Source organism: Salvelinus namaycush, chromosome 24 (assembly GCF_016432855.1).
Source record: "Salvelinus namaycush isolate Seneca chromosome 24, SaNama_1.0, whole genome shotgun sequence".
NCBI lineage: Eukaryota > Metazoa > Chordata > Actinopteri > Salmoniformes > Salmonidae > Salvelinus > Salvelinus namaycush.
In genome coordinates, this window is record NC_052330.1 from 26,624,985 (window position 1) to 26,642,292 (window position 17,308).

The following is a 17,308-nucleotide window of genomic DNA, read 5'->3' on the forward strand; positions in this document are numbered from 1 at the left end:
GCCACCGTGCTTCTACACCTGCATTGCTTGCTGTTTGGGGTTTTAGGCTGGGTTTCTCTACAGCACTTCGAGATATTAGCTGATGTACGAAGGGCTATATAAAATAAACTTGATTTGATTTGAGGTTTGGGATAGGGTTATGAATAGTTAAGGTAAGGGTTAAGGTTTGTGATAGGGTTATGAATGGTTAAGGTAAGGGTTAAGGTTTGGGATAGGGTTATGAATGGTTAAGGTAAGGGTTAAGGTTTGGGATAGGGTTATGAATGGTTAAGGTAAGGGTTAAGGTTTGGGATAGGGTTATGAATGGTTAGGGTAAGGGTTAAGGTTTGGGATAGGGTTATGAATGGTTAGGGTAAGGGTTAAGGTTTGAGATAGGGTTATGAATGGTTAAGGTAAGGGTTAAGGTTTGGGATAGGGTTAAAACTACAAAATAAAAATAGATTGCCTAGCACTGGGATTGAACATGTGACCCACGTCCTCCATCCCCGTCCACAAGGCCCTAGCAAACTGAATTTGAACTTAGGCAAGTCAAACAGAAGAGCAGGGAGGGGAGGGAGAGGAGGAGAAAGGAGGAGGAGAGGAGGGGGAGAAGAGGAGATGAGAAGAGTGGGAGGAGGAAGAGGTGAGCTGTTAAAATTTAGCTCACATCAATTACTCCACATTTCAGCTCCTCTCTTCTGTGTGTCTGAGTGTCATCTGAGGTTTCTCTGATCCCTCAGGCTCTCCCTCTCTGGGCTCTCTCTCTCTCTCTGTGTGTGTGTGTGTGTGTGTGTGTGTGTGTGTGTGTGTGTGTGTGTGTGTGTGTGTGTGTGTGTGTGTGTGTGTGTGTGTGTGTGTGTGTGTGTGTGTGTGTGTGTGTGTGTGTGTGTGTGTGTGTGTGTGTGTGTGTGTGTGTGTGTGTGAGAGGATCCCCTTCAGAGCTCTGGCTTACAGGGGACTGGAGAAAGGAGCTAGTGTAGTACAGGACTCTCAATAGGACTATGATACAGAGCTAATATGATCGGCTTTACACAAGGCCCATTCTATCTAGAGAGGATACAGAGGCCACAGTAGGAAAGATATTACATTTAGAAACGACAGGAGCAAGAAATGTATCACTTCTTCAGTCTTAAGCCTGTCGCATGTTTCCCAGTCAAAACAGTTTGCGCATATATTATGACAACATTTTGTGAAGTTTTTGTTTGTTTTTGTGTTTGGCAGGGTTGTTTTCTGGCTGTTCGCCCATGCATTTTATTTTCTTGAGGCATGTCGAAGTTTGGTAGCCAGAGTCTACACCCCTTCGTCGGTGATGGGTCAACAGAAGGAGTGGGAACTATGGGCGGGATCTTCAATTAAGTGTTTGTTGTCATTCAACCAGAGACAACTAGTTTTCATGCACATTTCTTCACTTGAGAAATACTGCAACAAACATCTTAGTTAGATGTCAAAATTAATGATTTCTTGATTTATCTTAATTCTGACTATTTTGAGGAAGTGTATACCGGCTATGTTGATGCTGAGGCGTCTCAAGACGGACAAACATTAATATTGTTGTTTTTCAAGCCAATTTCTTTTAAGGCAGTATGCGATGAACAGACATTTGCTTCTCATAGACGAGTTCTGCTAGAAGCAAACCCAACCTAGTATGTGGGCGCCTTTAGCATTTCAACCTTTTCCTTATATAGTGTAGCTAAGTATCACGCAGTTTGATTCAATCATTTTGTGATGGAAACATAGTCGCACACGCTGACCGTCGTGACCATACTGCTGCTGACTCAGACACACAGGTTACCTGACAGTAGACTCAGGAGACAAAGAAGCAGATGAACTCAGACTGCGGACATTACCTTCACATCTCCCTGCCTCCTCCCTCTCTCGCTCTGAGTTCTATATATAGCAGTTAATTTTCAGCCTAGCAAACTGGAGTTAAACAAAGGTCCAATGCAGCCATTTTCTCTCAATATTAAACCATTTCTGGGTAATAATTAAGCAGTGGTAGAAAAAGTACCAAATTGTCATACTTGAGTAAAAGTATAGATACCTTAATAGAAAGTTACTCAAGTAAAAGGGAAAATCACCCAGTAAAATAGTACTTGAGTAAAACTCTAAAAGTATTTGGTTTTAAATATACTTAAGTATCAAAAGTAAATGTAATTGCTAAAATATACTTAAGTATCAAAAGCAGAAGTAAAAGTATGTATCATTTCAAATTCCTTATATTAAGCAAAGGAGATGGTGCCCTTTTCTTGCTTTCAAAATGTACGGATAGCCAGGGGCACACTCCCAAACTCAGACATTACTTACAAAAGATTTGCATTTGTGTTTAGTGCGTCCGCCAGACCATAAGCAGTAGGGTTGACCACGTGTTCTCTTCATAAGTGTGTCAATTTCACAATTTCCCTGTCCTGCTAAGCATTCAAAATGTAACGAATACTTTGGGTTGTCAGGGAAAATGTATGGAGTAAGGAATGTAGTGAAGTAAAAGTAAAAGCTGTCAAAAATATAAATAGTAAAGTAAAGTACAGATGCCCCAAAAAACGACTTAAGTAGTACTTTAAACTTTTAAAGTACTTTACACCATTGCAATTAAGTACCTTACTGTGATTGTTTTCATTAAAAATTGTCAAAAATAAATAAATGCTTCTTAGCTAAGAGCAATTTCTCAAGCAATACTTTTCCTAGGACTGTCTGGGAGTGTGTATCAAGAATGGTCCACCACCCAAAGGACATCCAGCCCGGGAGGAGGGTTCCCCCTGGGCTATCTGCGTATCAGAAGTTTGCGATGTGTGTGTGTGTGATGTTTAAAGAGCTAAAGCACAGGGAGTTCCCTGTGCATAATGTGTCCAATGAGACAAAAGAAGGTAGAGAGAGAGCGAGTGAGAGAGATGGAGAGATGTCAATCTATTGCATTAGCTCACTTAACCCTTTGTGACCTCCTTCCCTAACGGAAACTCCACTTTTCAATGACTCATGCTGTGCCACAGTCTAACATGATTAACAGTGACAGAAAATGCTACAACTCAGTCCAGCCTGACAAAAAATTGACCAGGTGGAGTTTCAAACCTGTCTGACAATAACAGCTAGTTTTCAGGTTACATATCCCTCCCTTTAGGCTCTTCCAATTTGGCCCCTCACTCAGACCACTCCCAGACAGTCCTAAGAAAATTCTTGCCTGAGAAATTGTTCTTTGCTAAGAGCCTTTAAAAAAAAAAAAATTATGACAATTTTAATCGAAAACAAATCACAATAATTGTTATTTTGAGGTTGAATGCTGACATTGTACCTAATGATGTTGGAGGAGAGATGTCTCTGGGGAATGCCTGTAAACCCTTAGACTAAAGTAACAGTCCAGAGTGGGCGGCAGGTAGCCTGGTGGTTAAGAGCGTTTGGCCAGTAACCAAAAGGTCGCTGGAAAGGCACTTAACCCTAGCTGCTCTGGAGAAATGCGTCTGCTAAATTACTAAAATGTAAATGAGTAGACGTGCAAACACAACTGCATGAGAGGATGTCTCCATTTGGTAGCTTCACTCCCCAGTGGTCTTCATATTATAGAGGGACAGTGGGAAGCATCATGGGATATGTAGTCTGAATTATGAAAATACGTAGTTGGCTTATTGTTAGAATGTTGTTACCATGGTATAATGTAACTTTGTTTTGATGTAACTTTGTTTCCATGTAACTTTGTTTTGATGTAACTTTGTTTCCATGTAACTTTGTTTTGATGTAACTTTGTTTCCATGTAACTTTGTTTCCATGTAACTTTGTTTTGATGTAACTTTGTTTTGATGTAACTTTGTTTTGATGTAACTTTGTTTCCATGTAACTTTGTTTTGATGTAACTTTGTTTCCATGTAACTTTGTTTTGATGTAACTTTGTTTCCATGTAACTATGTTTTGATGTAACTTTGTTTCCATGTAACTTTGTTTTGATGTAACGTTTTTTCCATGTAACTTTGTTTCCATGTAACTTTGTTTTGATGTAACTTTGTTTCCATGTAACTTTGTTTTGATGTAATTTCCATGTAACTTTGTTTTGATGTAATTTTGTTTCCATGTAACTTTGTTTTGATGTAACTTTGTTTCCATGTAACTTTGTTTTGATGTAACGTTGTTTCCATGTAACTTTGTTTTGATGTAACGTTTTTTCCATGTAACTTTGTTTCCATGTAACTTTGTTTTGATGTAACTTTGTTTCCATGTAACTTTGTTTTGATGTAATTTCCATGTAACTTTGTTTTGATGCAACTTTGTTTTGATGCAACTTTGTTTCCATGTTACCCTGTGTACCATGTTGCATCATTCTGAGCTGTGTGTGTGTTTGTGCATGCTAGTGTGTGTGTGTGTGTGTCATGTAGCGGTAACGTTCTGTCTTTCATTTAGACCAGATAAGGAGGGCTAGAGTTCAGCTCATGCCTGACACCCACCCACCCACCCACCCACCCACCCACCCACCCACCCACCCACCCACCCACCCACCCACCCACCCACACACACACACACACACACACACACACACACACACACACACACACACACACACACACACACACACACACACACACACACACACACACACACACACACATTCTCTTATCTGGGTTCTCCTCAACCAGGCCTGCCCAAACATGGTCAAAATCCCACAGAACAAGTGCACACATGCACGAAGACACACACGCACGCACGAAGACACACACACACACACACACACACACACACACACACACACACACACACACACACACACACACACACACACACACACACACACACACACACACACACACACACACACACACACACACACACACACACACACACACACAATGGGCCATTGACCTCCCAGCCCCAGTAGAAACAGTGGAGCCTGGGTCCAGCCAGAACTTCATTATCCCCTAGATATACTTACCCTGCTGCCCCATGGACAAGTCATTAGTGGACTAGATATACTTACCCTGCTGCCCCATGGACAAGTCATTAGTGGACTAGATATACTTACCCTGCTGCCCCATGGACAAGTCATTAGTGGACAGACTAATAATAGACAGACAGACAGATGTGCTACGGACTGCTGCAGGTCTGTCCCATTCCTTTTCTCTGTCCCTCCATTCCTTCTCTCTCCCCCTTTCCTTCCAGTTTCAGCATGACCCCCTCAGAGAGAGAGAGAGAGAATTGAGAGAGGGAGAGAGGGAGCTCTCTCGCTCCAGGGAAAGCTCCACAAAACCTCAGAATTCTTCCTGTCCAAATAATTTGGTATAAAAGAGGACTTTTGTGCCTCGCTGATCCTTACCAGCCAGGAGAATACAGCATATTTTCCAGCTTCTGAACTAAAACATAAGGCGAGACAGACAAAGAGAGGGGGGGAAGGGGACAGGGGTGAGGCAAGGGGAGAGGAGGAGATAGGGACAGGGGGCTGGGGTTAAATGCTTCCCCAGAATGAAGGCTGTCCACAGAGGGAGACTGACCCCGAGCGAAACTTCTGGTTAGTGTCTGTGTTGTGTGGGTTTATTATGTTGTAGCCAGATCAAATGGTAGTTATACACATAACTAACTATAGTAGTTGTTATATAGATCAGATCCTAGATTTCTAGGCAGATAACCTAGTCGTATGTAATCAATGGTGATCCACTGGTGGCTAAATGTGAGTGGAATTTAAACACCATTACTATCAGAGTCTTTTACTAATGTCAGCCAAATGCTACCGTACTGATCACCATTACCTACACTGTATTTGATAAGAACTACAGGAATGACAAACATGACCTACATGTTAATACAAATGTCAGCTCCACTTCAGCAAACACTGCCTGAATGAAAAACCTTTATTATTACATTTCTAGGTATTGTTTTTACATTTTGTCTCACAGAAGAGAGAGCAAACAGTAGAGATAAAAAGAGACATATATAAAGAGAGGGATAATAGAGCGAGAGACATGCGGAGAGAGATAAAGAGAGCGATAAAGAGAGAGATAAAGACAGAGATAAAGAGAGAGGACAATGAAATAGAGAGAGAACAGAGATAAAACCTTTCTTGACAAACAAGCCTCGTCTACAGACGTTGCTCCTCTCTGACGCCACTGGTCTCCATAGTAACCTGTTGGCCTGTAATAGCTCTCCCTGCAGCCACCGCATCCACCCGAAGGGACTGATTGGCTGAGTCCGTCTCACACACACACACACACACACACACACACACACACACACACACACACACACACACACACACACACACACACACACACACACACACACACACACACACACACACACACACACACACAAACACACACACACACACACACACACACACACACACACACACACACACACACACACACACACACACACAACAAGCCGGTCTCCTGGTAGCAGTGTTCAGACCGACTGGGATCCCAGTGTATTTATAGAGACCCCTGTCACACTAGGGAGTTTCTACACACACACACTGGGAATGTGACAAATGTAAAAAGATATTTGAACGATAAGAAAAACTCATAAAATGACGAGTGAATTCCCAATGCAGATAGTCCTGCGTATGACCGCTAGCAGACAGCCAGTCATCGCTACCCACCTTCCTGCTGTACCCCACCCTCTCAACAATGATGACAGTTAATGCCGTTTTTAGGTTCTCTGATGTGTGCCTCTCCTGCATGTTCTAAGTGGTCAGTACATGTCCCACTTCTCATCAATGTGATGGCTCGTTGCAGTAATGTATGACAGCGTGTTTGTGATCTTAGACGTCCAACAAGTTTTTATTAACGTCACGTATGGGGTGTTTGAAAGCTCGCGCTTTGTACTTGCAGAACAATCATTGTACAATTTCTCCATCCGGGCCGTCACGGCTTTCCGACATGGCATCTTGTAGTCGGGTTCTAGATATGCCATTGGGGCATTGAAGCCAACATCCTCTACATTGATAATGGCTGCATATCAACTACAATCATGTCTGTAATCAGCACTGTGATTTTGTCACTCCGTCCCTTATCGCACTGCTTTCGTGTTAAGATCCAGTCTGTCTGTTGTTGGGGGCCTGCCAGCAGTGGTTTGGGTCTCAGGGTCCCTCTAGAGTTGGGCCCTGTCCAGATTTCCATACCTTCATACCGTGCCTGTGCCATCCCGGGATATACGGTATTACCGGTCCAAGGGGCACTTTTTTTTTTCAAAAGTAAAAAAAGCCCCAAAAACATCACTTATCAGAATGCTAACAAGTAAATGCTAATTTACTACTAGGACAGACAACCCAGCTCAAAAGTTATGTAAGAGTTATGCATCTCAAAACATGTTTGCAGCACGCACAAAACAAATATTAGGCAGCAGGGATATTAATCAAGGAGGGAATTGTCTCTGCTGCTGTTACCAAGAAGCTTGATCTTGCAAGCTAACTTTAGCCACTTAGCTACAGGGGTTAGTCCTTTAAAAGTTGCAGCATACTGCGGCGCAGCTTGCATGGTGCCGCAGAATTCTATGGCACGTTATTTAAGTGTGAACCACTTTTACCATTAATGCTAGTTAGTGCTAGTTTGACCACCAGAGGGCATCTTTGAGAAGCATTTGATAGCCTTCTGTTACATCTGCTCCTGCCACGCCCTCTACTGCTCATCCTGTGTCTCCTTGACCTGCCGCCACTCCCCCAGTGCTCTCTCCCTCTTGCTCTGTGTGTGTGATTGTGTGGGAGGAGACAGGTGTGCTGGAGTCAGAGCAGATCCCCACCAGCTGCAACCTGTTCCATAATCAAGACCTCTACAAATACTCAGTCCTGGCAATTCCACACTACCAGATCATAATCTCTGCTCAGTCAGTCTACGTTTCTAGCCGTTTGTTATTATCTAGAGCCTGTTATCCCGTTGTGCCTGTTTTCTTTGCCTGACAGTTTTCCTCTCCGCTACAGTTCTGCCCGCTCTGACTCTGGTCCCTGTCTCCAGTCCCACGTCTCGTCATCCTGCTACTCTGCCCTGGATTCCCCACTCTACTGCTCCCTTGGATGCATGCTTACCCTGTCCCAACCCCTCTCGCTCCAGCCTCAGCACCTGGTTTCCTTCAACCCACCCGAACTTCTCCTGGCCTGTAATCCATCTTCCCCTTGTGTTTCAATAAATACCTTGGTTACTTCATCCCAGTCTTCTCGGCTGAGTCTGCTCTTGGGTTTCCCTGTTCCACTCTGCGTAACACCTTCAATAGTGGCTGTACTAGAGAATGCAGGCACGTGGGAGACCGGGGTTCAACTCCCCGACAGGGAGGAAGGAGTAGGCTGTCCTTGTAAATAAGAATTTGTTCTTAACTGATTACATGTGTGTCATTTCATAGATGTGATGTCTTCACTATTATTCTACAATGTAGAATAAAAATATTTGAACGATAAGAAAAACTCATAAAATGACGAGTGAATTCCCAATGCAGATAGTCCTGCGTATGACCGCTAGCAGACAGCCAGTCATCGCTACCCACCTTCCTGCTGTACCCCAGCCTCTCAGCAATGATTGTTTTTAGGTTCTCTGATGTGTGCCTCTCCTGCATGTTCTAAGTGGTCAGTACATGTCCCACTTCTCATCAATGTGATGGCTCGTTGCAGTAATGTATGACAGCGTGTTGGTGTTCCTAGACGTCCAACAATATTTTGTTAACGCCACGTAGATGTATTTGGGGCTTTTATTTTACTTTTGAAAAAAAAAATGTGCCCCTTGTGTGCACTACCGGTAATACCGAATATACCGGGATGGCACAGGCACGGTATGAAGGTATGGAAATCTGGACAGGGCCCAACTCTAGAGGGACCCTAAGACCCAAACCACTGCTGGCAGGCCCCCAACAACAGACAGACCGGAAATAGTAGGTGTGTCCAAACATTTGACTGGTACTTGCTTAATACATTTTTAGAATTTTATGTTTCTATTCCAAGAAAAACAAAATACCCTCTGGGTTTCTGTTAGGATGGAATGGAAAATATGGCGCTGTACAACGTGACGGTCGAGAGTACAGTACTGAGCGATTTAACAAAAAAATCCCTGTATCGTGCGGGCACGCGGGAGACTGGGGTTCAATTCCCTGACAGGGAGGAAGGAGTAGGCTGTCCTTATAAATAAGAATTTGTTCTTAAGGGCACAGTCAACTTAGTGTATGTAAACTTCTGACCCAATGGAATTGTGATACAGTGAATTATAAGTGAAATAATCTGTCTGTAAACAATTGTTGGAAAAATGACTTGTGTCATGCACAAAGTAGATGTCTTAACCGACTTGCCAAAACTATAGTTTGTTATCAAGACATTTCTGGAGTGGTTGAAAAACAAGTTTTAATGACTCCAACCTAAGTGTATATACACTTCCGACTTCAACTGTAGATGATTATCATAAAATTGAAAGAAGGAAGTGCTTTAAAATGCGTAATAAAGGTTAGCAATAGGTTTAGCAACCTAAGAATTATCCTGTAAGTTTGTGGACCAAGAATTCTTCAGATCAGCCTGTCTGAAATCTGCCCGTAGTTTGAGAAGTGAGAACGCACACAGTTGTTCAGACAGAACGTGCATTGTCATTTCATATTTTTTCCTACCCTCTCTCTCCTTGTTAGATATTATGCACATTTATGGCATTGTAGCAAATGTCATTGCCATTGAGCTAGTTCTCATTGTAGCAGTAGTGTAAATAGCAGCAAGTCATATGAGATGGAGAGAGATGTGAGGAGATGTGATAGGGAGTGGAGTTACAGCCTCGCTCTAACCAAACGTTGCAGTAGGATCAACTTACAACCCACCCATTTATTGATAGATAGCTGAACTAGCCACTTGAGTTGTTTCAAATTTTGTCCTGGCAGCTGAGTTGTTTGGAGATGCGTTCTACCACAAACTATCACGTTTTAGGGAAGACCCAGACGCAGACAGTGTTGAAGTAACAAAAGTTTATTACTAGAACAAGGGCAGGCAAAACGACAGGTCAAGGGCAGGCAGAGGTCATTAATCCAGATCAGAGTCAAAAGGTACAGATCGGCAGGCAAGGCAGTCTCAGTGTCAGGGCAGGCAGAATGGTCAAAACCGGGAAACTAGAAAACAAGAACAATAGAAAAAGACAGGAGGGAATGGAAAACCGCTTAGGTAAAAAAACGGTAGGCTTGATGGACAAAACGAACTGGCAACAGAGAAACAGATATCACATGTATAAATACACAGGGGATAATGAGGGGAGATGGGAGACACCTGGTGGGGGGTGGAGACAAGCACGAAGACAGGTGAAACAGATCAGGGTGTGACATTAAGGTCATTAGGTCCCGTTGATTACTATAAAGGGAAAAATAACTATTAAACAAACACCTAATGATGCTATAATGTTAGTAAGAGGAGATAAGTTAAATAAGAAGGTGGTGAAATGCAAACTTTGCAAGATGGAATTAACCTACAGTGACAGTACAGGTGCTGTGCTTAACCATCTGAAAGGGAGGCACCTAGGCTTGGGCGGTATATCCCGTATATACCGTATACTGGGGTATTTGGAAAAAGCCACTTGATGGTTTTTCAATACCATTAATAACTATTTCTTTGAATTTTTGTAGCAACTTTGGAAGTAAATACCGGCAGTCAACTTGTGCAATAAATTAGGAGATAAAGAGCATTGCGTTCTTCATTTAATCTGTCACTTTATGTAGTTTACGGTAGTCCCCAGTCACGTGTCCCGTGATGTTTGTTTACAATCACACAACGACAAGAAACCGGAGCCTTGTGAGACACTCACTGTTGTGCAGCATGCGCCAGGTAATCTAGTTACAGTATGGAATTCACAACTAAATGTTTGCCATCTAGATATCTTATAACTATTAAGTTAACTGTCTAAAATATGCTAAATGCTCTGCAGTTGTGCATTTGGTTTCTAATTTAGTAGCTAGTTAGCCATCTAGCTAAGTGTTTAGCTTCTTTCAAAATCAAGCATTCGCTTGGTAACAGCAGAATCCCCTCCTGGATCAAGAGCCTTGCTGGCTAATATTCATGTTGTGTGTGCAGCAAACTTTGAGTAGCATTTTTGAGTTACTTGTATACTTGTATTGTTTAGGTCAGAAACTGTACAGAATGTTTGCAATACACTCATTAGCATTTAGTTAGCATTGTCTATAAGGATTCCTTATTACTTGTTAGCATTCTGTTAGCATTTTGTTATTAGTACTTTTTAAAGAAATACCTGCAGTCAACTTGTGCACTAGGTAATAGATAAAGCAGATTGCGTTCTTCATTTCCCCAATTAGATAATTTTTCATTATGAAGCTTTTTCATTATGAGGTTTTTTCATTAGGAGGCTTTTTCATTATGAAGATTTTTCATTATGAAGCTTACCGGGTTTGAGCCAGTCCTATGTTTGTTTACAAAGAAGCACAACAAGTACAATGGGAGCTTTGTGAGGTGAGTCCCTCCTGCAGCACAACTTAAGTGAGGCGATCAAGTTATACTTGTATGAAATTCACTTCTAATGTATGCCAGCTATAAACAGTATCTTATAACTATTAAGTGAACTATCTAAGATGTTCCAAATAAATGATCTCCAGCTGGGGTTTGCTAACTTGCTAATGTTACAGTGGTTGCTCCACTAAAAGTGTTGTGATTATGCTGCGGTACTTAGAGGTCATTTGTGGTTTAGTACGGTACCCTGCGTCACCACTTCATTGCTCAAGACCAGTGCAAGGGGGAGTTAGAGCACGTATTATTCTTTTGGGTCCTACTGTGTCTCTAACTGACAATGAATGGGCGACATAAACCTGAATAGAAACTGATAATTGTGTACGACTTCAGCATTACTTACTAAAACTGTTGTTACACTAAGGTTTTTATTATTTTATTTTGTTATGATTATTTTGCTCTTACCTTAATATTGTAGCCCACTCCTGACCAGTTATGTTGTACAGCTCCTGAGTGGCACAACGGTCTAAGACACTGCAAAGCAGTGTAAGCTGTGTTGCTACACATTCTGGTTCAATACCTGTGCTGGCCTTGACTGGGAGACCCATGAGATAACTGTAGGTTTTTGGTTTCTCTTCCTCTAAAAACAAACTGGCTTTATTTACAAATTAGTAACAATGTCTCAGCCCATGTTCAAGAATGGCCTTTTTCTCGCTCATTTTACATTATTTGAAAACGAAATCATCTCCAACATTTTTTTTTTTTTTAAACAAAGCGATTATTATTATTAATTTCAAATTAAATAAAAGCCCCTTGGATATTCTCACAGATATATTATTAACCCTGTTATTAGCAGGACAATATATATTGGTCATGGCTCCCGAGTGGCACACAATGAATGGGATTGCCTTGCAGTTCTCCAGCTGTTTCCACTGAAAGCACACAAGGTTCAAGACACGAGGGCAGGTGGCACAGGATGGGCAGCAGAGCCGCACACAGAAGACAGACCTAGCCCATGGGGAAGGGAGGAGGAGGAGGGAGGGGGTGGACCCCCACCCTGCCACACTGGGTAGCACAGAGCAACACTTTAAGGGGCATTGCACTAATAATGGCACTGACTAGGGAAACATTCCCGCTGTTCTAGCAGGTAGCTGGACAATACTTGCCTAGATTGGAGGGTAGGGGGAGAATTCTATCGTCAAATGTATTTCTAAGTTAGGTTCTAAGTTAAGTATTATTATTATTATGTATCACGTCCGACCGTGATTGGGAGTCCCATAGGGCGGCGCACAATTGGCCCAGCGTTTCTCTCCCTCTAAAAACAAAAATAAATGTTTTGGCATTTACAAGTACTATTTTGGCCTTTATTCAGATTACAATTGCTCACTTTCGTTTTTTTTACAAAAAAATTACCTCAAATATCGTTATATATATTATCAAGTTGATGGCACAGTCATATAGCGGCACCTACATGAAGCTGAGTGACTCACTCATTCATGGCTGTGGATCAAAATAAATAAGTACCAACATTCTTTCTGATAGTCTTTAATAAGGAAATGTTTGGGTTATCCTGACCTGGACACCATGTACAGTATTATAATAGCCCATTATGGGCTATTAGCAGGATAATACACCTATACCAACACCTCTCTGTATTTTAATACTTTGTGGATGGGTCCTCCCCAGTAACGCAGCTGTCTAAGTCACCGCATCGCAATGCATTGCTACAGATACCCGTGCCGGCCACCACCGGGAGACCCATGAGGCGGCTTTTGGTTTTAATTTAGAATCCTCAAATCCTCTATATGTAATTAGTGGGGGAGGGTCACGTCATATTTTTCGATATACTGTAGGCGACATGAGTAATGTGGTGTTAAAAGTGGTGAAGATTTTATTTATTTAAAGAGCATATTGAAGTTAGAAGCAAGAGCCTACAACTATTTTATCACCGTTTCACACTGCTCTGAGACAAGCTTTTTGTTCGATAAAGATTTTTTTATATCAAAATACCTCCATTTGTTTGGCGTGTTATGTTCAGTATTCCACAGCCTTAGGCAAGTCATCAAGGCTTGACGAAAATTCCATATAGTATCTGTAAAGGTCGTAAAAACATGTCAAACGTTTTTAATAATCAATCCTCAGGTTGTTTTTAACATCAATAATCGATAATATTTCAACCAGACTGTAAACTATTCAATACTGGAGAGAAAGAAAATGTCGAGCAATGAGTGTCTGGCGCAACAACTAATGGAGGGACATCCGCCTATCCACTGACGCATTTGATAAATCTCGCAAATTTTTCAAAATAAAAGATTGAAACTATGTCTAAAGACTGTTCACGCCATGAGGAAGCCACAGGAAAAGGAATCTGGTTGATATCCCTTTAAATGGATGAAAGGCAAGCAATGGAACAGTGATTTTTCAAAATAGAAGTCACTTCCGGGTTGGATTTCCTCAGGTTTTCGCCTGCAAAATCAGTTCTGTTATACTCACAGACAATATTTTGACAGTTTTGGAAACTTTAGAGTGTTTTCTAGCCTACGCTGTCAATTATATGCATATTCTAGCATCTGGACCTGAGACATAGGCAGCTTACAATGGGAACGTTATTTTTCCAAACATAAAAATTCTGCCCCCTAGCTTCAAGAGGTTTTAAACAGCGTGGAAAATTCCAGAAAATTATGTCATGGCATTAGAAGCTTCTGATAGGCTAATTGACATCATGTGAGTCAATTGGAGGTGTACCTGTGGATGTATTTCAAGGCTTACCTTAACACTCAGTGCCTCTTTGCTTGACATCATGGGAAAATCAAAAGAAATCAGCCAAGACCTCAGAAATATAATTGTAGACCTCCGCAAGTCTGGTTCATCCTTGGGAGCAATTTCCAAACGCCTAAAGGTACCACGTTCATCTGCACAAACAATAGTACGCAAGTATAACCACCATGGGACCACGCAGCCGTCATACCGCTCAGGAAGGAGACGCGTTCTGTCTCCTAGAGATGAACGTACTATGGTGTGAAAAGTCCAAATCAATCCCAGAACAACAGCAAATAACCTTGTGAAGATGCTGGAGAAAACAGGTACAAAAGTATCTATATCCACAGTAAAACGAGTCCTATATCCACATAACCTGAAAGGCCGCTCAGCAAGGAAGAAGCCACTGCTCCAAAACCGCCATAAAAAAGCAAGACTACGGTTTGCAACTGCACATGGGGACAAAGATCGTACTTTTTGGAGAATTGTCCTCTGGTCTGATGAAACAAAAATATAACTGTTTGGCCATAATGACCATCGTTATGTTTGGAGGAAAAGGGGCAGGCTTGCAAGCCGAAGAACACCATCCCAACCGTGAAGCACGGGGGTGGCAGCATCATGTTGTGGGGGTGCTTTGCTGCAGGAGGGACTGGTGCACTTCACAAAATAGATGGCATCATGAAGCAGGAAAATTATGTGGATATATAGAAGCAACATCTCAAGACATCAGTCAAGAAGTTAAAGCTTGGTCGCAAATAGGTCTTCCAAATGGACAATGACCCCAAGCATACTTCCAAAGTTGTGGCAAAATGGCTTAAGGACAACAAAGTCAAGATATTGGAGTGTCCATCACAAAGCCCTGACCTCAACCCTATAGAACATTTGTGGGCAGAACTGAAAAAGCGTTTGCGAGCAAGGAGGCCTACAAACCTGACTCAGTTACATCAGCTCTGTCAGGAGGAATAGGCCAAAATTCACCCAACTTATTGAGGGAAGCTTGTGGAAGGCTACCCAAAACATTTGACCCAAGTTCAACAATTTAAAGGCAATGCTATCAAATACTAATTGAGTGTATGTAAACTTCTGATCCACTGGGAATGTGATGAAAGAAATAAAAGCTGAAATAAAGCATTCTCTCTACTATTATTCTGACATTTCACATTCTTAAAATAAAGTGGTGATCTTAACTGACCTAAGACAGAGAATTTTTACTAGGATAAAATGTCAGGAATTGTGAAAAACTGAGTTTGAATGTATTTGGCTAAGGTGTATGTAAACTTCCGAACTTCAACTGTAGCAATACACTTGATATACACTACCAGTCAAAAGTTTGGACACACCTGTCAATCAACTGTCAATTTATGGATACGTTGCAGCCACACCAGTAAATAGCTAACCTTACACCAAAGAGGTTTAGAAACTCTCTGGTTACACCGCAAGTCAGATGGCTCATTGACAAAAATTGTTAATGTTAAAAATGATAACCAGCTAATGTTAGCTAGCTACGTTGGCTATCAGCTCCTATATGATATCTTAGCACCATGTTTATCTAGCCAGCTAGCTAGCAGAGTAGCTAATATAGCTAGCTAACACCACAGATGAAATGGTTAATTATCATAATTTTTGCTAACAGGTCACACAGCTATCTGCTTAGCTAGCTAGCTAGCTAATTGCTTATTGCATGCATGTCCGTGTACGACGACACAAGTCTTATTATTAGTGAATTAAACTAAACTAATATTTGCAACAGGAGTTTGATTTTGGTAATTGTGTCAATTCATCTGCTTCTCAATACTGCACCTTTCTGTTGAAGAATGAGCTAACTTGCTGCTAGGTGCTGATGTTTATTTTCCCAGCAAGACATTCCTCTGCATTGTGCAGTGCTTGTAGCTCAGGCGGCTGGAATAGCAGCAGTTTTGCTATGTAGGGGGACTATTGGCAAAGCCAATAGAGAAGGGAGATAGCCGATAGACTAGAAAAGGCCAATATCGGCCCGATATATTGGCTCGGCCGATTATCGGTCGTTTTCTAGTCCTTTCACAATGCAAATTGTTTCGAATATTAATACAAGGCCTTTAATTTGATACATTCATTGCTAAAATGGACTAAATTTGACCGCTAACATATTTCATGTTAAAAACATTCTGTGACTCCACAAATGGTGGAGCGCCATTTGCGAAAGCGAAACTGAAAAGTTTGGGAACCGCTGGCATAGGTAATTATGCTTGTATATTCCATATTCTCTCATGTTGCGATCACATTAGCGTAATTTAAGGAGCAAAGGGAATGGATGTTTAATAAATCAATGTTCCTTCTTATCTCGTTTGACTAATATAAATCAAGTGATATATGAATATGATATCCCTCCTCCTTTTCCATATCTGGGCATCAAACGCAAAATTAACGATTTTCCACCAGTAGGCCTCATGTTTGATTTCTTCCCTACCCATTCTCAATGTCTGTCTCTCCTTTCACCAAATACTGAGTGTTTACCTGACCTCTGTGGATTTCTGAAGATGTTCACATACAACTCTTGGTAGCACAATGGAAGTTTACTTGAAACATCTCCTGTTTATTTCTAACCTCAAAATACTACTACAGTTGGAGTAGTAAGTGGGTACAGTTGCATTAGTGTAGTGACTAAGTAGTCGAGTAATAGTAGATTCAGAGTATTAAATAGTCACATGTACAGAGGTTGCAGGTGTGATTGCAGGGTACAGTGAAAATCTTAGGCTCTGAGTGAGTAGTAGTGAGTAGAGTATAGCTGTAGTAATAACTGACAAGTGAAGAATAGTAGGAGCAAGTACAGTAGTGGTATAGTATATTATAGGATAGTATAGCATATCATAGTTATATCTATAGTATAGTTCTTACCAGACAGACGGAAGTGCTCTGAACTGGGAGGAGGCGGCACAGTGGAGAGCTGAGGACAGCACTGGACCACGTTCTGTATGGAGAGAGAGAGAGAGATTTTCTCTCTGCTAGTAGTTACAGTAATAACACATCTCATTAGTGAGGATGGCTCTAATGCCTCCAGGGGAAAAACACTGAAGTGAGATTAAGTTCACACATCCTGAAATACTCATTAATGCATCTGGGCTGCTGCATCTGAACATTTTAATCATACCTCTCCCTCTGCTTTTCTGCAGAATCAACTTTTAATAACAAGCTGCAAGGTCATAAATGTTCCCTAACCAGGAATGA

General features: G+C 41.5%; 1 protein-coding gene across 1 annotated transcript in view; it reads right to left on the reverse strand.

Moving 5' to 3' along the window:
- The window catches only part of LOC120019374 (1-phosphatidylinositol 4,5-bisphosphate phosphodiesterase beta-4-like), a 108,219-nt gene that overhangs the window by 59,721 nt on the left and 31,190 nt on the right, over positions 1 to 17,308 (reverse strand). Inside the window, exon 2 of the mRNA XM_038962664.1 lies at positions 16,979 to 17,051. The gene's annotated coding sequence lies outside the window, so the exon portion shown is untranslated. The remainder of the gene's footprint in view (positions 1 to 16,978; positions 17,052 to 17,308) is intronic.